Source organism: Thalassophryne amazonica, chromosome 12 (assembly GCF_902500255.1).
Source record: "Thalassophryne amazonica chromosome 12, fThaAma1.1, whole genome shotgun sequence".
Taxonomy (NCBI): Eukaryota; Metazoa; Chordata; class Actinopteri; order Batrachoidiformes; family Batrachoididae; genus Thalassophryne; species Thalassophryne amazonica.
The window spans coordinates 58,774,051-58,796,976 of record NC_047114.1 but is presented as its reverse complement, the minus strand read 5'-3'; the positions used below and the strand labels follow the sequence as shown (position 1 = coordinate 58,796,976).

The window sequence follows — 22,926 nt, the reverse complement described above, 5'->3', positions numbered from 1 at the left end:
GGGGGGGGGGGGGAAATGATCCACAGGTGTATATAATAAAGCGGCCACCTCATTCGGTATGCAGAATGGCACTGCGCAAAAGAGCACTTTTGCAGAAATAAACGGACGAACACAAAATTAAAAGTGAGCACAGTGTAAAAATGACTGTGCTTAAAGTCAGGGAAAAAATAAGCCAGCAAGCCACAGATGGATTTTAAGCCAGTGAGACTGAGCACAGAGGCGGCTGTCCAAGAATGGAACAGCGGCGTGCGCGCAAAAGAGCCATTTTGCAGAATAAATGGCGAACACAAAGTTTATAGTGCGATTATGGTGTGTGTTTAAGCCGCAGAAGAAGTAAAGCCAGCAAGCCGCGGAGCCAGTGAGGACCACAGAGGCGGCTCTCCAGGAACCTGTGGTTCGTTTCTAGCTGGTCTGGTGCCATACAGGTGGACAGCAGCTGGCGCACAGCGCACAATCGCAGTGACTGTACTAGAGCGTCTATTTTTGGACTGCATTTAAAAAAATGTGACATTTTAAATGCTGCTGTGAATCTGTGAATTGAAACCCATATTTTAAAGGGACCAGGTGTGGGAGGGCTGGAGGTTTGGACCAAACCCATGTCTAAACGTGCGCCAACATGGTGTTATCATGGCGCTATCATGGCACTACGTGGCTTAATGTGGCTGATGCGAGCCATTTGAGGCTCTAATGACAGGTCGGTCGTGGCTCACTAGAGGCTGCTACGTGGCACATGCGGGGTACAGAGAGGCACACAGAGGCACCTTCATAGCGGATACGTGATAGATGAAAATGTGCGTCATTCTTCGAATAATCGCTGACACGCCCATGCGTGGCTCCTTCTTCATCCTTCATTATTTGGTGGGACCCAGGTTTAAGACTGTTTCAGTAGTGGCACAAACCACAAAAACAGACAGGGGAGGAACTCTGGAAGCAAAGCTGTGTGGATTCGACAAAAGGGAGTGAAAGAAATGCAAACAATGGAGTAGCTGGGGGACAGAGAGAGAGAGAGAGACAGACAGAGAGCGAGAGAGGGGGGTCAGCAGCTGACAAAACAAAAAGGATAAAGTCAGAAAGGAGAGCTGCTATCTGTCTATCCCAGGATGGAACACACAAACACCCTCCCACCCCAAACCAACCAACCACAGACTAAACAGTATGAGAAGGCTGCAGCAGGCAGCACCAACCCAGCAGCCAGATTAGAGCTCTTTGTAATGTATAGACAAACTGCGTGTTTAAAAATAGAAAGCAGGATATATCCTATTATTGTGTATGAGCAGGGGAAATCCTCGACTAGCTTATCCCAGGACTCACAAGTCTGTTTCTACCACACAGCACACACAAAGGAGGGGGTGTCCCAGCTGCAGCTGAGGCTTCTGGACCATTAAGAGAATTAAAGATGACAGAAAATGAGCAAAAGGGGGAGAGGGAGTGAGGAGGAGAGAGTTGGTAGCAGCATCAACAGGAGAAACTGTTCAGAGTATAAACTGTGCAGGCTGATCTTATCTATATATTAAAAGTGAAGTGGCCTCTGTGTACATGTGTGTAACTTTGATCATGGAGAAACTGGGGTGAGACATTTGCCATTTTGTATACTTATGGATTTTGGGTCAAGGATGAACGTGTAAATGGAAAGTCGATAGGACTAATACTTTTTGGAGAAATTAGGGCTATTACGTAACAACAGTGAACAATGGACATTGATATCACCATTAATCAGTCTCTGGTAACCAGACAAGCCCTGAACAAAGGAAATATCTGAACCTTGCCAGTTGTAAAACATGACATCAACTAAATGTGCCAAATAATAAACACAATTATTCACAAAAGGCTCTCATTTTAATTTCTTGAACTTTCAGTTAAAATCATTGTAGACACTGCATAATTTATCACCACCATTAAAAAAATGTCAGCTACCTATTTTATAAACAATACCCAGTCTAGAACCCATGGATCCCCACGGGCAATGCGCTAGTTTATTGTAAAAGAAAAAAAAATCCACAACTAATTGCAGTGCTTACACCTACTTTTAACCTCACGTGTGTTTGCTGTCATCTCTGGATAAGCTATCACAAAGCTCCCAGTGCAACATACATTTCTCTGACTGCAGTAGGCATCCACTCAAATCTACTTATTTACTTTCAGTGAAATATCAGCAGTGACACGCTACATCTTGCACACAACACAGAACAACAAGCTGCTTACAGTGAACCTCTACGGTCTGCTCTCATCTCTCGCTGCGTGTCGCTATCTGTAAGTCCATGGTCAAATCCAAGCGGCCGTCCAAACTCACTCCACCCCTCAGCAGAGACGAATACAGGAGGCAGGAGGAAAAAGCACTGAAAAGAAACCAGCAAGTCCAACGCACAGAACGAGAACGTGACTCCAACTTCCCTCAGAGAGCTGCCCACCACTCACCCTCTCTTGTTCTGTCGCTTTTCTCTTCCCTTGAGCTTATCTGTCCTGAGACTCTCACTTCTTCCTCACCCAACACTATGATGCGCCAGCTCTACATTGCGTCTCCAAGAGAGTCTCATCAAGACGTCCTTCTCTGACAACTACAGCTCGGCAGCACTTCAGCTTCGGCTCCACATCGGTCTTTCCGAGAGAGACAGAGAGAACTTTATGGTTGAAACGCGATCTCTTCTGATCTCAACAGGCAAAGTTACCGGCAGCAACCAGACCTGCAGGCAGCTGAGAGAAACACCCGCTTTACCTCCCTCCTCCCTTTCATGCCTCCCCCCTTCTTTCAAAGGAGTCACACCGAGCCGACCAACCAAACCCAACCCCGCCTCCCTCTCAGGCACACAACACCACACATGTTCACACACACTAAATTGTACACATGCCACATGAGGTGCACAAGCAGGGTATCTGGCATCAAACAGAAGGATGCCATGTGTCTCAAGCATATAAACAGCAAGGCTAAAAACAAATAATAATAAAAAAAATCTAATATACAGTGATGTGCAAAAGATTCAGGCACCTTAAAAATGTGTTTGATGGGATCCCCCCCCTTTTTTTTTTCTCAAATTTGACTTTCTGTCAACACTGATAAGGGTATCAGTGTTGACAGAAAGTAAAATATGAAAAGTCTAAACATTCCTATCTAGGCAGCATGATGGCTTAGTGGTTAGCACTGTTGCCTTAAACCGAGATGATCACAGGTTTCCTTCTGATGTGGTCCTTTTTGTGTTGAGTTCACATGTCCCTGTGTTTGCATGAGTTCCCAGCTTCTTCCCATTTCCAAAGACATGCAGGTTAGATGAACTGATGACTCTAAACTGACCATATGTGTGTGTGAGACCGTGTTTGTCTATCTGTGTGCTCGCCCTGTGATAGACTGGTGATATGTCCAGGGTGTACTCCCCTCTCACACATTGACTGCTGGGATAGCCTCCAGACTCCTGTGACACTTAACTGGACTAAGCAGGTTTAGAAAATGAACAAACATTTCTCTTCCAACAAAAATCGAACCTTTTTTTAATAAAACAAAGTAACGAAATATCAATAGGGCAGAGCAGTCTCCTTTGAATCCTTGCATGATATCACGAGATTTGACCACTTCCGGGATAACCTGCTGTTGCGCAACACATCCACAGCATCATTTCACATGGAAAGATGAAGTACGCTTTTGTTTTCGGCTGCAATTACCGAAGCAGTCGTGAAAAGTGCAGTTTTTTTGGTTCCCAGTGGAGAAGGGAAGACGAGGCAAATGGGAGAGGTTGTGTCGGTAAGTTTTAGCCTACACACCTAGCCAGAGTAGCTGCGGCCTCTTGCCTGCACCACCGCCTTGACATGTTTGAGCTCCAGGTCATAAACAAACTGCAACACATGTCCGCTTTCCACTGCATCGTCACTTTTTCTTTAAATTTTCACTTTGTTTGCAGTGTAATTTGCCAAAAAAGAGAAAGTGCCATGTTTCTGATGAGGGACATACGAGGGCTGTCCCCGGACGTAGAATTATTGCGTCATATGCATCGTATTTTAACCCTATAGTGCCGCCCTCAAACAAGACTGTGCTGCCCAATTTACAAATGCAATTTTCAAAACAGTAAAAAAAATATTTTTCCCCTACTGGGTACATGACAACACAGACAGTTGCTGATGAACAGAATGCTTAATGTGATTATGTTTAAATTAAAATAAAATTTCTTTAAATGCTATAGTCTTATAAAGTACAGGAGATCACCTGAAAAATATTGTGTATTTTTAAAAGTGAATGGTCATACATTACATCTTTATATTGATGAATAAATATCAGGCATTTATCAGATCTTAATTGCTTTTTAAAAGAAGCACATCAAAAGTACCTAAAAGCTTTGCACAGTGCATAATCATGCACCAGAAAAAAGGATTGCAATGTGAATAAAATTTTTAAAAAATTTAAAAGAACTCAATAAAGAAATGTATAACCTACACTACACACTATAAACTGAACCTAGAACCACGGTTCGAATTATGGGAGTACTGGGGGTGGGGTGGTGGAGAATTAAAAATTTTTGAAACATGGTGCAATTGCTTCATTCAACAAGATAATGCTGCTATAAGAAGTGCAAAGAAGTCAAGAATAAACTGCTTGTGGTTGCCACTGAACAGATCAAACATCAATGTGGAGCTAAATGTGCGCATGTTTACCTCACTAAATGTAAGTTACCCTTACATTAACCTCACTGTCCTTCTCATTGCAGTTCTGGCTGTCCCATAAAGTGCAAACAAGTGGAGTACAGAATAGTATGATGGTTATTCCCTCTCTTTTTTCAAGAGATTATGAAGGTTATTCCCTATCTTGATTCAAGAATGTGGTCTTTCAGTTTGAGAACATTTATTAGTTTCACTCTCTAAGATCCAGCACATTCTCCTCATTCAGATCTTCTTGTTTTACAGCAGTTGGTATAATTTTTATTTTTTCTGACAAAGATAATAAAAACATGCATTTCCCACCCTTCTTATGACTTTTTTTATTTTTGATAACTAATAAATTAATAAAATAAAAAATTATAATGAATACATTTGATTCGTCAGAAATTTTATGAAGTATTCCTATTAGGACCAAATTCTATGTGCAAGTGAGAAAAAGTAAAAGAGCGTTTTAGGGAAAATGGGGTGTTTTGCATGGCTCCCAGGTGCACTAACGAGGGATACAGAAGAAAGAATGTTAGTTATCATAGGCTACTGCTGAAAAATAAGGAAAGGCTCGGGCAGTGGCTAAACACAATGAAACCCACCTGTTACCAGGCTGTCAAAATTGTGTATTGAATATTTTGAGCGGAACTGCTATGAAATATATTTTCGAGCAGAGCTCATCAGTTCTAAACCAAAAAACCTGTTAACAGACAATGCAGTCCCAGCATTATTTGACTTCAGTAAGTGTGTAAACACAGGGCGAGCCACAGTCAATGTGAGCCCCAGAAACAGGATCCCATGTGTTATAGAGGAGGATTTTCCAAAACATTAAATCTAGGCTTGCATCTCAGATGCACCTTACAGCAAATTGTAGCTGAACTTTCAGGTCTTCTTTTTAATAAAACCCTCCTCTGTGACACTTTATTATGAAGATGTATAACGGGGGATACAAAATGCAAAACATGCACTATGCACAATTTCTCCAATCACAGCCAGAGAAGCTATATCCTCTTCTGGGTTGTCTGGGTGTCTGGTGTCTTTCCCCACTCTTCTCCTTTGTGCACAGTCACTCAGTTTTTGAGAACTGTCTACTCCACACAGATTTAACATAGAGTTCCATACTGTTTGATTTCTTCATAATTGATGTAAATAAAGTCAAGACATATTCAGTGACTTGGAAATGTTCATATATCCATCCCTGACTTGTCTGAAGAAAACTGGCAATAAAATGTATTATTTAAAATATTATACCAAAGTGGCCCATTACTTATGCTACCCTCATCTTGGCTTTTATATTTTTTAATTAATTTACAACTATATCAAGTTGTAGAGATTTGCTTTCAGTTTGAGTCTAAGAAACATAATTTTAGAAATTTTTATATTGAGAAACCTGATTTACTTTTTGTATTTGAAATGCCATAAACAAATTAAAATGTGTGAAATACCAAGAGGATGAATACTTTTGCAATCCACTGTACAGGAGCAGCTTGTCACGTGTGCAAATAATGCCATCTAGTTGCTGAAGATGATAATGAAGTAGATTTTTGTAACATGAAACATTTAAAAATATAAGTTACATAAGCAGCCAAACACGTTAAAAAAGGGCGAGTTATAGTCAGACAAATATGGTAATGTAATGACTTAAAACACTCAAAAACTGATTCTTGTCAACATTGAATGAGCAAAAATGTCATTAGAAGTATCCAATAGCATGGAGAGGATCCCTAAGGAGATAAATGTCTGCATGTTTACCTCAGTAAATATAAAGAAAGTTTTTAAAATGACCAATTATACAGTTAGCCACTTACCATAGCCAAGCCATCCTCCCCAGTGCTGCTCTTCACTAACCCAGGTCCACGTTAATGTTGCACACTGTGAAGCTGCCACCTCAAGCAAAAAGCACATGTCATATGTAAAAATATCTCTGTCCATACTAAGAAGAAAGTAAAGTCCTGTATCGGCCTTGAGGCCCGTTGGTGACTGTGCTTATCTTTGGAGTCCGCAGCGTCAAGCAGATGAGAGTCTACAACTCCCACCTGGATGGGACGAACGTCAGATACTTCCCAGGTTACTTCCCAGGCCAAGGCCATTTCCCGTTTACAGCTAGGTGGACTAAGACAATGTGTCCAAGGACACAGACAGGTAGCATGAGTGGGATTCAAACCCAGGTCTACAGTTTGGCAGACTAGCTCCTTACCCACTGAGCTACCTGCTCTACTCTGTCCATACTAAACCATGTAAATTTCTTCTCCATTTATCGAACTCTCTAGTGCAGAGCAAGCTAAAATAATGTTGATCAGTGCCATCATGGAGCAGGGGGTGGGTCCACACATTCTCAGAGACATTCACAATGCCCTGCGGTGTTGACTTCTGAGCATTAAGCTGTTTTTCAACTCTATAAAGCACAGGCTGCATTTGTTAGTGAATAAAATAGCTAGAACGGGCAAACCTGGACCACAAATAAAAGTTTGGATGATGATTTGTAATGTGTAACCATGAGTATGACTGCTGAGTGAATTCGCACGAGACTGGGCTCACATGAACATTTTATCTACCCTAATATTAACTACTCCCCAACTATCAATGTATAATTTGCCTTCTGCCCAGAATATGACAACAAAAACTGGCTACAACAGTCCTCTTGTCACAGACCCTGAAGAATAAGCTTCTATGTTCAGATACAACAATACTGACAGTTGTTAAATATTGTTATTGTCAATATTGTTTCAAACTGTGATCCTAACATTGTGTATCAACTGCATTATGAGCTGACTGCACAATATTCAATGTTTGCAGGAACAGCGTGTTCCTTCTGTCTGCTGAGCTGTTTTTAATACCAGTAATACTGACGCAATTTTATACTTTAATGGACAGCAGTGTGTACCCCTGTCTGGGAAATGACCTGCTTGGTTCTGACCTGCTTATTTCCTCTCCCTGTTGTCTGGAAGTTCTCGTCATCACGCTGTACTGTCTGCCAAACGTGCACCTTGCCTCATAACTTGGCTCTCAAGTGACACAGTGACTAAGATCACTTTTTGGCCTTGAGTGGTCTGAGGGATTTTTTTTCCATACATAAATCACTCCATTCATAAAACAGAGGAAATGAACAAAGTGTCCAAGAATTCACATGTGCACAACCATTCTTCTCTTCAACTACAAGAACTTTTTACCTTAGTGGTGCATTTAAGGAGAAATTACAAAAACATACACGCACTCATGTTCATTTGTACCCAATCACATGTGCAGTTGTTGAAACAGGCTCCAGTGTGTGTAGTCGAGAGGACTGACGCAGCCAGTTCACTTCCTGTCAGGACTTCCTGTTCCGAGAAGTGGTGAGCCCACCAGGGAAACAACAGCCCCTCTCTCACTATAGCATTACCATGGCATGATACATTACATGCCTGCAGCTCTGCAGCATCTCTCAAAAGGAAACATGCAATCGAGAACATTGCGAGAAAATGAAAATCATTATTTTACATGATACACTACAGTTAGCAAGGTGGACAGCTGTATTCAGGCAGGGTATCAATTCAACCCAGGAGGATTCAATTGAAAACCTAAAAAATGACTCAGTGAATCAACGCAAGACTGATTCAACTCCAAAATTTTTCCAAAGGCCTGGAAAAGCCTAGGCATGTATCCTGTAATATGTACTGAATAGATAGAGAAATGAATGACTCTATCCCCTCCTCATTCTAACACTATAACTCAAAAAAAAAAAACCTGTCATCATCTACGTTTTCACATTCAAATGGTATAATAAAGATAAAATTGCACAGATTATTGACATTATTCAATAATGATATAATGTACAGACGACAGTGTTTGAAGTGGCTCTGCTGCAGAAATCTTGGCTGATAGATGGCCCAAAGGTTCATGGGTTGACAAAACATAGCATATGATTATGCATAAAAATTTTGGAATGAAATGGATAAAGTGTCTATAAGTTATAGTGTTGAAAGAAAAATGTAACGAATGGATGTGTGCACAAGACAGAATGAGATCCAGGCGTATCAGCCAGAAGGGGATAAGAAGCATAGATCAATCTTCCACCTGTGAACACTACCATCTGCTGGATTTGGGTTTGACACAGAGAATAATTTTATAATCACATGCATCATAAAAAATCAGGAGGAAGTGTTGAAGTTACATGCACCTTAAATGAACTTGTTTGACAGTTGCTTTCATATCCAAAGGCTTGGTCTGGTGGATATCAAAGTCACTGTTGTTTGTATATATAAAAAAAAACAAGAAAAAATCCCATTATTAAATGTTTAGAATTAACATTGTTTTATCAGTGCAGTTGGTTTCCAGACCACTAATCAATGCATCAATTTTTTTGTGACTTAAAAAAGGTTACATCGTCTTCCACACAAGACAACACAAATAAATCCCAAAAATACAGTTGATGTAAAGTAGACCACACTTTGAAGACATATATTTTATGATCCTGTATCTGTTGACATCTCTTCCAAGATCTGGGGTTTTTCTGTAGATCCACAAAACTTTAATTGTTCAATTTTTCTGAACTTTGATTACTGTTCAGCATATACACACAGACAAAACACTAAAAGCGGGGATTGGGCCTCATTCAGAATGAGTGGCTTAAGGCACCTTGACACTTGCACAAATTTAATCCCCACATTGCCGCACAATTCGTCATGCGAATGCAACCCGCTTTGTCCCGCTGGATGTCGCACTTTGTCCTGTTTGATGCCGTGTCATATAAAATAATTATTTCATAGCTGATAACGCATTTGCTCTCAGAACTTAGCTGATGAATCCATCCCTCATCATTCCAAGAATCACAGAGAAATTATCTGCAGCTTCTGCTTTTCTCGTGTACTTCATGAGGTGGAAAATACATTTGGGATCATCTCAAAGGTAATTATTTTGTAATATATTTTAATGGATTGGTAAAATAATTGCATTTTCATTTCTTCTTATGAGTTATTAATGTATCTGTAAAATTATGTTTACTGTGGATGTAACATCTCATCATAACCGCTCAGATGTGCTGCACTGCGGCAATGAGATGCGTTGACTCGCAGTGACACACAATGTTTTCAAATAGATTGTGCAATGTTCATGTTTAGTTCACAAACGTAATGTGTGCCAGAGATTTTGAACATTTCAAAGCTTTCTTTGCGTACTTGCACGAAGCAGCGCACAGCTCATGTACAGTTTACAACAGTTTACAACGAGACGAGTTTACTCTCTGGCATGCCAGATTGCATGCCAGTGCGGGAACCAAATTTGTGCAAGTGTCAAGGTGGCTTTACTTGCTGTTATTCTAGATAGGCCTGGCTGAAGTGGGTCAGTGGTTTGGAATGTATGCAGTGACTATAGGCTTAACCTAACACACAAGGGTAGACAGAAGGAGGGTTTAAGTTTGAAACATAGCAAGAAATCTGAGGCTTTGTTTCCACAAACACTCAGGTGCAAGTTTAAGAATGTCCTGTGGTGTAAAACACTTTAATTACTTTTTACAATGAAACAGCTGCAGTTTCATGTAACCACACTCAAAGTACCATCATTCTATGTGTGTGTGGCGAAACGATTAAAGAAAAATGTATAAGCATGAAACAGTCCGCTGTAGTTTTCAGTGACATACAAGGTCTGTCCATAAAGTATCGTACCTTTTTATTTTTTTTTAACTATATGGATTTGATTCATATGTTTTCACGTCAGACAAGCTTGAACCCTTGTGCGCATGCGTGAGTTTTTCCACGCCTGTCGGTGACGTCATTCGCCTGTGAGCACGCCTTGTGGAAGGAGTGGTCCCGCCCCGTCGTCGGATTTTCATTGTCTGGAAATGGCGGAATGATTTGGGGGTTTTTTCCATCAGAATTTTTTCAGAAGCTCTTAGAGACTGGCACCTGGAAACTATTCCAAAAATGTATCTGGCTTTCGGTGAAAAGTTTACGGGCTTCACAGAGAATAAGGTCTGGTAGTACAGCTTTAAGGACCCCGTTTAGGACCGTCGTGTGCTCTTTCTCTGGTTATCACAAGAGCTGGACATCAGCCATTTTCCGGCAGATTTCACTTTTAACAAGAGATTTTGTCATGGAAAGCCGCGCGGAGGCTTCGCGCGTCACGACCGAATCGCTTTGGAAGCGAGACAAAGGAACACCTCCATTTCGGCATGTCAGAGGACAAGTTTGGACATGTCCAGCTCTCCACAATTTCACTGATACTTACTGGACTGGTAAGCATTGAAAGCCGAGATAGACATGTCCAAAATTGTCCTCTGACATGCCGAAATGGAGGTGTTCCTTTGTCTCGTTTCCAAAGCGAATCGGTCATGATGCGCGAAGCCTCCGCGCGGCTTTCCATGACAAAATCTCTTGTTAAAAGTGAAATCTGCCGGAAAATGGCTGATGTCCAGCTCTTGTGATAACCAGAGAATGAGCACACGATGGTCTCGTATCCACAGAGCCATCAGCTCAGAAATGGTCCGGTGGCTTGTGCCGTGTTGTCGCAGTTCGGAGCGCGGCGCGCTGAGCGCGTCCTTAAAGGGGTCCTTAAAGCTGTACTACCAGACCTTATTCTCTGTGAAGCCCGTAAAATTTTCACCGAAAGCCAGATACATTTTTCGAATAGTTTCCAGGTGCCAGTCTCTAACAGCTTCTGAAAAAATTCTGATGGAAAAAAACCCCAAATCATTCCACCATTTCCAGACAATGAAAATCCGACGACGGGGCGGGACCACTCCTTCCACAAGGCGTGCTCACAGGCAAATGACGTCACCGACAGGCGTGGAAAAACTCACACATGCGCACAACGGTTCAAGCATGTCTGACGTGAAAACATATGAATCAAATCCATATAGTTTAAAAAAACAAATAAAAAGGTACGATACTTTATGGACAGACCTCGTACATCACAGACGTCCTTGTCTGAACTGCTGTTTCCTCTATGAGACACACCCACTGAGTCAGTTTGCATTTTGTTTCATACTCTCAAACAGTATGTGCAAGGTGCTTTCACATGTACATTCTTAACTTTGTACTTTTGAGTTTGGTGCTACCAATATAACAGGTGTGAAATGTGCCTCGGACCACAATCTGGACCAAAATTTGGTTTGAACAAAACACATGGTCACTGTCCAGGTCAAACTGAACCATTTAAATTTACGTTTAAAACAGAAGCTCACAAAATCAACGCATCTGATAAATCAGGAGTAAAGGCTTATTTTTCCTTTTTCTGAGTTCTAGTTTTGAAAGTCTTCCAATCAAACCAGTGATCACAAAAATTGATTGTACTACCACGAACTGTGGGGGTGGGTGGGGGGTGCTGGAGCACATGCAAAAGCACATCTTGCATGATTATATATTTTATCAAGGGACAACACGAGCTTGACTATTTTAAAAGTACTGTATATCTATGCAATTTAAAATGGAAGCAATGCAATTATGGAATTGGCCTCATATACAGCTTCCAAAAATTTGATGCTTTGCCTTTACATTCATTATAAAATTACAAAAATAAAATAGTAAAATAGGAAAATTACATATCTGTGTCTGATACTCAATGTTATACACAAATACGTAAAGACACCATTGCATTCACGCAGTGTAGCGAATAGTTCCAACGAGACACAATTCTAGACAAAAGGACACGGCAAAGATATTTAACAATAATGAAAAATACTGAGGGGACTTTGAAATATATAATATTGTTGTGAATTATTTAATGTCCTGCTGATCACCTCTGCCACATATTTAGATATGTTAATGGGGCATAAATGAGACAATGTGCTGTCCCTCAAACATACAACATGAGTGTCCACTATGTGAACGATAACAACACTGCTGCACAACTTCCTGTATAGTGATCAGTTACATGTTATATCCCATAAAAAAATAAACTCTATTGTCCCGAATAAGAAAAGCAAAGCAAGTCTGACATGGGGCTACAAAGAGAGGATTCAATGCACAGAGCATCCCCCCATCATCTCGGCCAGACCCCCGCTGTAAATTGCCCCCTGATTTTCTGCCTCAAGGCACATTTACACTTACGGGACCCCATGAAATTGTGTGTGTGTGTGTGTGTGTGTCTGTGTGTGTGTATACGCGCCTGCATAAACTAATCTACAGGACAACAGGGTCTCTGTCCCACCCCCCCTTAGAAAGAATTAGGGCTGGGGGTCTCACAGCTGAGCATTTTACTGACAATAGAAACCGGAGGTGTGCATTTATCTGTGTATGTGTATGTATGTGTGTGTGTGTGTATGTGTGCGTGTGTGAGTGTGCATACATGCATGCATGTTCACTTGCACTGCCTCCTGTCACACACGTGTCAAACACAAAGCCATCCAACTGTCCACATGGCCCAGGGGAGCAGGACTGACAGGGAGGAGAGAGAGAGAGATGGATGCATGGAAGGAGAGAAGATTAGCACAGAAGAAAAAAGAGTGGGAGGAAAAGGGGGGTCTGAAATGTGCACCCTCAGTGTAAAGAGAGACACAGAGAAAGAGAATTTTTTTAAAAAATGGCAAAAACTATAATAGCAAAAAAAAAAAAAAAAAAAAAAAAAAAAGTAGGAAGAATTACAGTGTACAGATGGCTGTAAAAGCATGAGCAGATTGGACCAGGTGATCATAAACAAGGGGGGAGGCACGATCCTAATTCACTGTTTTCTCAAATTAATTTTTTTCCCCTAAATAATGCTGATTTAAATGCAAACCCAAATCTCAGCACTAAACAAAAATAAATATTTAGGGGAACAATTACGTAATAACATACATAACTTTCTGTTTTAATTGCACTTTTGTTGCAGGGGGTGATGAATCAGTTTGTTTTGTAGCTGGAAGCATTTGCGTATCCACAGTTTAATAAAATTCAGCTTTGAAAGCCAAGCTGTTCTTTATTAATAACTACTGGATAGTACAGGGTGCTGGCATTTAAAGAGGACATAGTACAACTCTTTTCAGCAACCCATTAGTACACACTGAGCAAAAAAAAAGTTAACCCTAAGTGCAGGTACACTGTGATCAACTTCAGCAGTTGAGCAAATTCACACAGACCATTTATTTATTTAACAATTATACCACGGTCAGTGAGAATTCGATGTCTAACTGGTGTGCATTATTTTCGTATATACGCACACGTAGTTCGGCGAGTTAAATCACTGTAATAATCACTCCGCTCTGGTTGTCACCAAAGCAACGGACCAAACAGTTGGCGCAGATCAGCTGTGTTTTGACAAGTGAATGACAGAAACGCGATAAACATGGATTTCCAAGTGAATTTTAATATTGTTGGCCAAAATAAAACATTTGAGGAACGGAAAGAGGAGAGCAAACGAGAAGAACAGCAAAAGCAACGGCGTAAAGATTTAACATCAGACGAACTTGACAGGATTGAAGACGGGAAAGAAGAAGAGAACGGTTCTACAGCGAGCGTAGTTTCTGGACCTGTTTGACAGAGTTTGTCACAGCGCGACACAGCAGAGAGAGAGAGGAGGGGCGGTGTAGCGGCCCGCTGCGGCGCAGCCCACAGATTCACGCGTCAGAGACAAAACATAAATAGTCCCAAATACTCGCACATTTTTATCAAGTTCTGTCAACTTAAATAAATATTTGTGTGTTAGCTCACTGTGTGGGACCGTGGTATAAGCGGATTAAACTCGAAGCCGTGCATTACACGGTTTGAATGCACTTCACGGAGTAACACCACGAAACCGTGTAATGCACGGCTTCTCGTTGTTTAATCCTTACTTATAGGGCACCCAGAAGTTGGAAACTGAAGGGGTGATGATGACTGTTATCAGTGTAAATGCCCCACAGGTAGGTTGCAAGATGGAGAAAGATTTCTAGAGACAGTTAACCCAGCTTGACACTTGCACAAATTTGATCCCTGCACTTGCACGCAATCGTGCATTATGAATTTTTGAAAATTCGTTCAAGATTTTTCCTGACTTTGACCTTTGACCTATGACATTGAAAATTGAATTAGTTCTTGCCTATCAGGATATGAATCTTCAGTAAAAATTTCATAACGATATCTGAAAAATTGTGGGCTGTTCACAAACAAACAAGCAAATAAACAAATAACTAACAAACAGGGGTGAAAACTTAAAAATTTATAACTCGGTCAAAAAAGACTGAATTTCTTTCATATTTGAGAGCATTTTGTTGGATGGTATCCTTTACCAAATGTCAATGTTGGATCTGGATCTGATTCAGATTACAGATTTTATGGCCATTTAAATTTAACATTAAAAACCCCATTTAATGTATATTTTACATCATATCTTAATCAAATATACCCCAATCACTCTCATATTTGAAAGTGAAGTGCAGACTGGCACTCACTATCGCCTGACAAAGTCTGAGCTGGACTGTGAATTTTGTGCACATTTGAAATTAATATTGAAATCCCATTTGATGGACATTTTGCATTATATCTCAATCTAAAGTTTGTCAATCACTCTCATGTGTGACAACGAGGTGCAAACTGGCACTCAATGAACAGACTAAGTTTGATCTGCATCTGATCCATATTGCGGATTTAGTGGATATTTGATTTTAACACTGAAAAGCCCTTTTGATCTACAGTTGTACTCAAATGTTTTGTGTTTTATTTACATCAATTATGAAGAAATACAAACAGTGTGGCACTCTACGGTAAATCTGCATGGAGTAGACAGTTTTCAAAAACTGAGTGACTGTGCAATAAGGAAAGCCACCAAGACACCCAGACAACCCAGAAAAAGTTATAGGCTTATGTGGCTGTGATTGGAGAAACTGTGCACAATGCAAGGCTTTGCATTTTGCATCACTACTCTTAGCTTCATAGTAGAGTACAGCAGAGAAGGATTTTCTTTCACCAAATCAGATCAAATCTTGGCTTGCATCTCAGATGTACCTTCTGGCAATTTGTAGCTAAACTTTCAGGTCTTCTTTTTAAGAAAATCCTCCTCTATACCACTTCATCATGAAGATGGATAACTGGTCCTTTTGGTTGCTCCCTTGTTTTCACAGCAGATCCAAGGTGGATCTGCATATCGATTTGGCACAGGTTTTAGGTCAGATGCCCTTCCTGATGTAACTCCACAATTTCATGATGAAGTGTGGCAGGGGTGACGTTTGAACCAGGGACCTTCCACATTGAAACCAAGCACACTAACCACTTTGCAACCACCCCTCCCTATTAAAAAAATGAAATAAATTAATATATAAAAGTTAGCTTAGCTTGAAGGCTGATTGTAATACTTTACAGAACTATTTACTTGCCTATCACATCCACTGGACTGACAATAATGTGCTTGCAGTATGTGTAATATATAGAAAAATGCAAGTGTCCGGTCGGGACTTGTATCATCAGATACTCAATATTAAATGACTTATATCAGGATCGAGGCAAAAAATAAGGACAACTTATCAGCACATCTCTAAGGGCCCCTTCACACATATAGTACAAATAAGTACAAATCAGAGCGAATCACGGTGGAACAGCTCGTATGAGCAAACCACGAAAACATCGAGCCAACGGGCAGGCATGAACTACAACACCGCTGCGACATGCATGACACCATCACGTGCACAAAACCGTCGCAGCAGGAACAGAGTGCGAGGGGTTGGTAAGGTAAGACCTTACTTGTGTGAAGCGCCTTGGGGCAAGTTTGTTGATTTGGCGATATATAAATGAAATAAATTGAAATTGAGCAGTTGGAGCATGTGTAACCACATCGCGCAGCTGCTGTGAAAAAAAAAAAAATACATGCCACCTACGGGATTCGAACCTGCAATTTATAAAAGCTCTGATTGCCAGACAGAAACTTTACCTCTCCGATACCATCGCTGTTCTGTAAAAGGTCCAGAAAAATGCCTGAAATCAACAAGGACATAAGCGGATTTTTTTTTTTAAATGAGAAAAAAGCACCGTGATAACTGACCATTTCTGCTAATACATGACTGAAAGTGGCATATTTGTCACACTGTTGGCTTGTCATATAGTCCTGCGACGTGACATTCAGATCACCTGCACATGAACTGACGGTCCGTTTCAGCTGGGACAGCCTGTCAATGTGAGCGCTTTCCAGCCCATCAAAAAAGTGATATACGAGGTCTGTCAATAAAGTAACGGTCCTTTTTATTTTTTTCAAAAACTATATGGATTTCATTCATATGTTTTTACGTCAGACATGCTTGAACCCTCGTGCGCATGTGTGAGTTTTTCCATGCCTGTCGGTGACGTCATTCGCCTGTGAGCACTCCTTGGGAAGGAGTGGTCCCGCTCCCTCATCGGATTCTCATTGTCTGGAAATGGCGGAATGAAAAGGACTTTTTTTCCATCAGAATTTTTTCAGAAGCTGTTAGAGACTGGCACCTGGAAACCATTTGAAAAATTTATCTGGCTTTCGGTGAAAATTTTACAGGCTTCACAGAGAATAAGGTCTGTTAGTACAGCTTTAAGGACCCCTTTAAGGACGCTCGGTGCACCACGCTCTGAGCTGTGACAACGCGGCACAAGCCATCGGACCATTTCTAAATGGATGGCTCTGTGGATACGAGACCGTCGTGTGGTCTTTCTCTGGTTATCACAAGAGCTGGACATCAGCCATTTTACGGCAGATTTCACTTTTAACAAGAGATTTTGTCATGGAAAGCTGCGCGGAGGCTTCGCGCATCACGACCGATTCGCTTTGGAAGTGAGACAAAGGAACACCTCCGTTTCGGCATGTCAGAGGACAAGTTTGGACATGTCTATCTCGGCTTTCAATGCTTACCAGTCCAGTAAGTATCAGTGAAATTGTGGAGAGCTGGACATGTCCAAATTTGTCCTCTGACACGCAGAAACGGAGGTGTTCCTTTGTCTTGCTTCCAAAGCGAATCGGTCGTTACGCACAAAGCCTCCGTGCGGCTTTCCATGACAAAATCTCTTGTTAAAAGTGAAATCTGCTGGAAAATGGCTGATGTCCAGCTCTTGTGATAACCAGAGAAAGACCACACGACAGTCTCGTATCCACAGAGCCATCCGTTTAGAAATGGTCCGGTGGCTTCTGCCGCGTTGTCGCAGCTCGGAGCGTGCCGTGCCGAGCGTCCTTAAAGGGGTCCTTAAAGCTGTACTAACAGACGTTATTCTCTGTGAAGCCCGTAAAATTTTCATCGAAAGCCAGATAAATTTTTCGAATGGTTTCCAGGTGCCAGTCTCTAACAGCTTCTGAAAAAATTCTGATGGAAAAAAAGTCCTTTTCATTCCACCATTTCCAGACAATGAAAATCCGATGAGGGGCGGGACCACTCCTTCCCAAGGCGTGCTCACAGGCGAATGACGTCACCGACAGGAGTGGAAAAACTCACGCATGCGCACGAGGGTTCAAGCATGTCTGACATAAAAACATATGAATGAAATCCCTATAGTTTTTGAAAAAATAAAAAGGACCATTACTTTATTGACAGACCTCGTACACTCAACAAAAATTAAATGCAACACTTTTGGTTTTGCTCCCATTTTGTATGAGATGAACTCAAAGATCTAAAACTTTTTCCACATACACAATATCACCATTTCCCTCAAATATTGTTCACAAACCAGTCTAAATCTGTGATATTGAGCACTTCTCCTTTGCTGAGATAATCCATCCCATCTCACAGGTGTGCCATACCAAGATGCTGATTAGACACCATGATTAGTGCACAGGTGTGCCTTAGACTGTCCACAATAAAAGGCCACTCTGAAAGGTGCAGTTTTGTTTTATTGGGGGGGGGGGATACCAGTCAGTATCTGGTGTGACCACCATTTGCCTCATGCAGTGCAACACATCTCCTTCGCATAGAGTTGATCAGGTTGTCAATTGTGGCCTGTGGAATGTTGGTCCACTCCTCTTCAATGGCTGTGCGAAGTTGCTGGATATTGGCAGGAACTGGTACATGCTGTCGTATACGCCGGTCCAGAGCATCCCAAACATGCTCAATGGGTGACATGTCCGGTGAGTATGCCGGTCATGCAAGAACTGGGACATTTTCAGCTTCCAAGAATTATGTACAGATCCTTGCAACATGGGGCCATGCATTATCCTGCTGCAACATGAGGTGATGTTCTTGGATGTATGGCACAACAATGGGCCTCAGGATCTCGTCACGGTATCTCTGTGCATTCAAAATGCCATCAATAAAATGCACCTGTGTTCTTCATCCATAACAGACGCTTGCCCATACCATAACCCTACCACCACCATGGGCCACTCGATCCACAACATTGACATCAGAAAACCGCTCACCCACACACCACACACACGCTGTCTGCCATCTGCCCTGGACAGTGTGAACCGGGATTCATCCGTGAAGAGAACACCTCTCCAACGTGCCAAACGCCAGCGAATGTGAGCATTTGCCCACTCAAGTCGGTTACGACGACGAACTGGAGTCAGGTCGAGACCCCGATGAGGACGACAAGCATGCAGATGAGCTTCCCTGAGACGGTTTCTGACAGTTTGTGCAGAAATTCTTTGGTTATGCAAACCGATTGTTTCAGCAGCTGTCCGAGTGACTGGTCTCAGACGATCTTGGAAGTGAACATGCTGGATGTGGAGGTCCTGGGCTGGTGTGGTTACACGTGGTCTGCGGTTGTGAGGCTGGTTGGATGTACTGCCAAATTCTCTGAAACGCCTTTGGAGACGGCTTATGGTAGAGAAATGAACATTCAATACATGAGCAACAGCTCTGGTTGACATTCCTCCTGTCAGCATGCCAATTGCACGCTCCCTCAAATCTTGCAACATCTGTGGCATTGTGCTGTGTGAAAAAACTGCACCTTTCAGAGTGGCCTTTTATTGTGGGCAGTCTAAGGCATACCTGTGCACCAATCATGGTGTCTAATCAGCATCTTGATATGGCACACCTGTGAGGTGGGATGGATTATCTCAGCAAAGCAGAAGTGCTCACTATCACAGATTTAGACTGGTTTGTGAACAATATTTGAGGGAAATGGTGATATTGTGTATGTGGAAAATGTTTTAGATCTTTGAGTTCATCTCATACAAATTGGGAGCAAAACCAAAAGTGTTGCGTTTATATTTTTGTTGAGTGTATGTTTTTTATGTATTTCCACGTGAGGACAGCAAGCACACACACTTGTACGTCAAAACACGGTATGTGTTCTGCAGCTGTGATGTCCAGGACCAGAGTTGTCAACAGCCGCTGCTGTTGGCAGCCAGGCACGCCCCCTGTCAATTCAGCGTACAGACCAAGGTGTCACTCTGTGATCAGAGGTGCCTCGCCTTGGGGGGGGCGCAAACCACACGCATGCACACGTGTTGTGGGGGGAGCCGACACTCTGGCACGCCACGTGTACTCGGCAACTCCACAGTCGTGGGGGCACTTAGACAAATTTCACAGACTGTTGTCGTGCTAATGGCGGGAACGGCACACATTTTCTAAGTGCCAAGCGAGCGGTGTCAGATGTTCGTGTGTCACCTGGAATTTGGCCAAAACCTGCCGTGAGAGGGATTGAATGGGCTCTCACAGTGCACACCACTGTGAGTGCACACCACTATTTGCAAACACCAGCGTCTTTCAGCCATTGGTGTGCGCAAATAGTTGTAGCAACAGGTGTACGAGGCGTTGGAGGCAGCTCCGATTTAACACGTATTACATACGATTCCTGCTTCATGCGCAATTCATCCACATTCGTACCATGTGTGAAGGGGCCCTAATACAAGCTCATGTTTCTCACAGAACAGTCCATAAATAACTACAAATTTTCCCGCATCTCTATGTGAAAGTGATGAAAGGAAAACTTGAGGACAAAAAAACATTCAGCTGGCATAAAGAAACCCGTGCTGAAACAGAGGCACTCGTAGCCTGTTCCACATATATTGATGTAGAAGTCGGCCATCTAAGCACAGCAGGTAGGCAGTAATTCAGCCCGGATGTACAATCAATGATGGCAAATAGAGGCAGCAGGAGGTACCAACAAGGATATGCTACTTCATTTCCATCCCACTTTTTTAACCTCTCTGCCTCTTGCTGTTAAACACAAACTTTCCTCATCTCCCTTCATCAAAGGCAAATGCTGTGACTCACATTCTCTGGACTACAATACACTCGTCAAGCGTCTCTCCCTTGCCGCTCAATTCTAATGAGGTATCATGTAAGTCCCTCAATTTTCATACAGTTTTTCATACAATTTTTCCATGGACAGAATGAAAACGGTCTGGAAAATGTCACTATGTTTACATGGACTGAGTTCCAGCACCCCACAGTGGCTTTTCTGCTTCACATGAATGCCGAATTCAGCATATGCAGGTGATAATTTCAGGAGCTCCTCAAGTGCTGCAGTGTGTTAAGAAAGGTGGCAAATGATGTCATGAAAGTAAAGTGTGTCAAAGCTAGGGATGGGTATCGATAAGATTTTATCGATATCGATACCATTATCGATTCTGCTTCTCTATCCGATTCCTTATCAATTCCCTTATCGATACCTCGTGTGAATTTTTTGTACTAAAAGTAGGCTTTACAGGTTTTCTATGTCAGTGGGTCAAAGAGCTTTTTTTTAATCATGCACTCGCTCTGTGGAATGGTCTCCCTGTGACTGTGAAGCATTCTCTCTCTTATCTTTATCTTTATCTGTTCTATTCTTTTACTTCTGTTTTTAATTAAGTATTTGAATTTTTAATTTTTATTTATTATTTACATTTTTTTTTACCTCTCTTCCTGAAAAACAAAAGAACGCTCCAACACATCACTAGTATTTTGTTGCACCACCTCTGGCTTTTATAACAGCTTGCAGTCTCTGAGGCATGGACTTAATGAGTGACAAACAGTACTCCATCAATCTGGCTCCAACTTTCTCTGATTGCTGTTGCCAGATCAGCTTTGCAGGTTGGAGCCTTGTCATGGACCATTTTCTTCAACTTCCACCAAAGATTTTCAATTGGATTAAGATCCGGACTATTTGCAGGCCATGACATTGACCCTATGTGTCTTTTTGCAAGGAATGTTTTCACAGTTTTTGCTCTATGGCAAGATGCATTATCATCTGGAAAAATGATTTAATCATCCCCAAACATCCTTTCAATTGATGGGATAAGAAAAGTGTCCAAAATATCAACATAAACTTGTGCATTTATTGATGATGTAATGACAGCCATCTCCCCAGTGCCTTTACCTGACATGCAGCCCCATATCATCAATGACTGTGGAAATTTACATGTTCTCTTCAGGCAGCCATCTTTATAAATCTCATTGGAACAGCACCAAACAAAAGTTCCAGCATCATCACCTTGCCCAATGCAGATTCGAGATTCATCACTGAATATGACTTTCATCTAGTCATCCACAGTCCATGATTGCTTTTCCTTAGCCCATTGTAACCTTGTTTTTTTCTGTTTAGGTGTTAATGATGGCTTTCGTTTAGCTTTTCTGTATGTAAATCCCATTTCCTTTAGGCGGTTTCTTACAGTTCGGTCACAGACGTTGACTCCAGTTTCCTCCCATTCATTCCTCATTTGTTTGTTGTGCATTTTCGATTTTTGAGACATACTGATTTAAGTTTTCTGTCTTGACGCTTTGATGTCTTCCTTGGTCTACCAGCATGTTTGCCTTTAACAACCTTCCCCTGTTGTTTGTATTTGGTCCAGAGTTTAGACACAGCTAACTGTGAACAACCAACATCTTTTGCAACATTGCGTGATGATTTACCCTCTTTTAAGAGTTTGATAATCCTCTCCTTTGTTTCAATTGACATCTCTCGTGTTGGAGCCATGATTCATGTCAGTCCACTTGGTGCAACAGCTCTCCAATGTGTGATCACTCCTTTTTAGATGCAGACTAACAAGCAGATCTGATTTGATGCAGGTGTTAGTTTTGGGGATGAAAATTTACAGGGTGATTCCATAATTTATTCCACAGAATTGAGTGAGTCCGTATTTTTTTCCCCTCTGCTTGGTCTAAAAAAGTAACCATTACTGACTGCCACAATTTTTTTCCTGATTTCTTATAGTGTTTCTTAAAGCCAGAAAGTTGCCATTTGAAATGACTTTAGTTTTGTGTCATGTCTGTGATCTGCTTTTTTTCTACAAAATTAAACAACTGAATGAACATCCTCCATGGCCGGTGATTCCATAATTTTTGCCAGGGGTTGTATACGAGGTCTGTCAATAAAGTAACGGTCCTTTTTATTTTTTTCAAAAACTATATGGATTTCATTCATATGTTTTTACCTCAGACATGCTTGAACCCTCGTGCGCATGCGTGAGTTTTTCCACGCTGTCGGTGACGTCATTCGCCTGTGAGCACGCCTTGGGAAGGAGTGGTCCCGCCCCCTCGTCAGATTTTCATTGTCTGGAAATGGC

The 22,926-nt window shown here is 41.7% G+C and overlaps 1 protein-coding gene across 3 annotated transcripts in view; it reads right to left on the bottom strand.

Annotated features, from left to right (window-relative positions):
- Positions 1-22,926, bottom strand: part of LOC117521849 (SPRY domain-containing SOCS box protein 4-like) — a 364,472-nt gene that overhangs the window by 143,481 nt on the left and 198,065 nt on the right. The window contains exon 1 of one of the 3 annotated variants that reach the window (XM_034183204.1): positions 6,432-6,529. The exons of 1 other annotated variant lie outside the window; for it this stretch is intronic. The gene's annotated coding sequence lies outside the window, so the exon portion shown is untranslated. Of the gene's footprint in view, positions 1-2,202; positions 2,727-6,431; positions 6,530-22,926 lie in introns of those variants that run through there. One more of the 3 variants, XM_034183203.1, reaches the window with a different exon arrangement.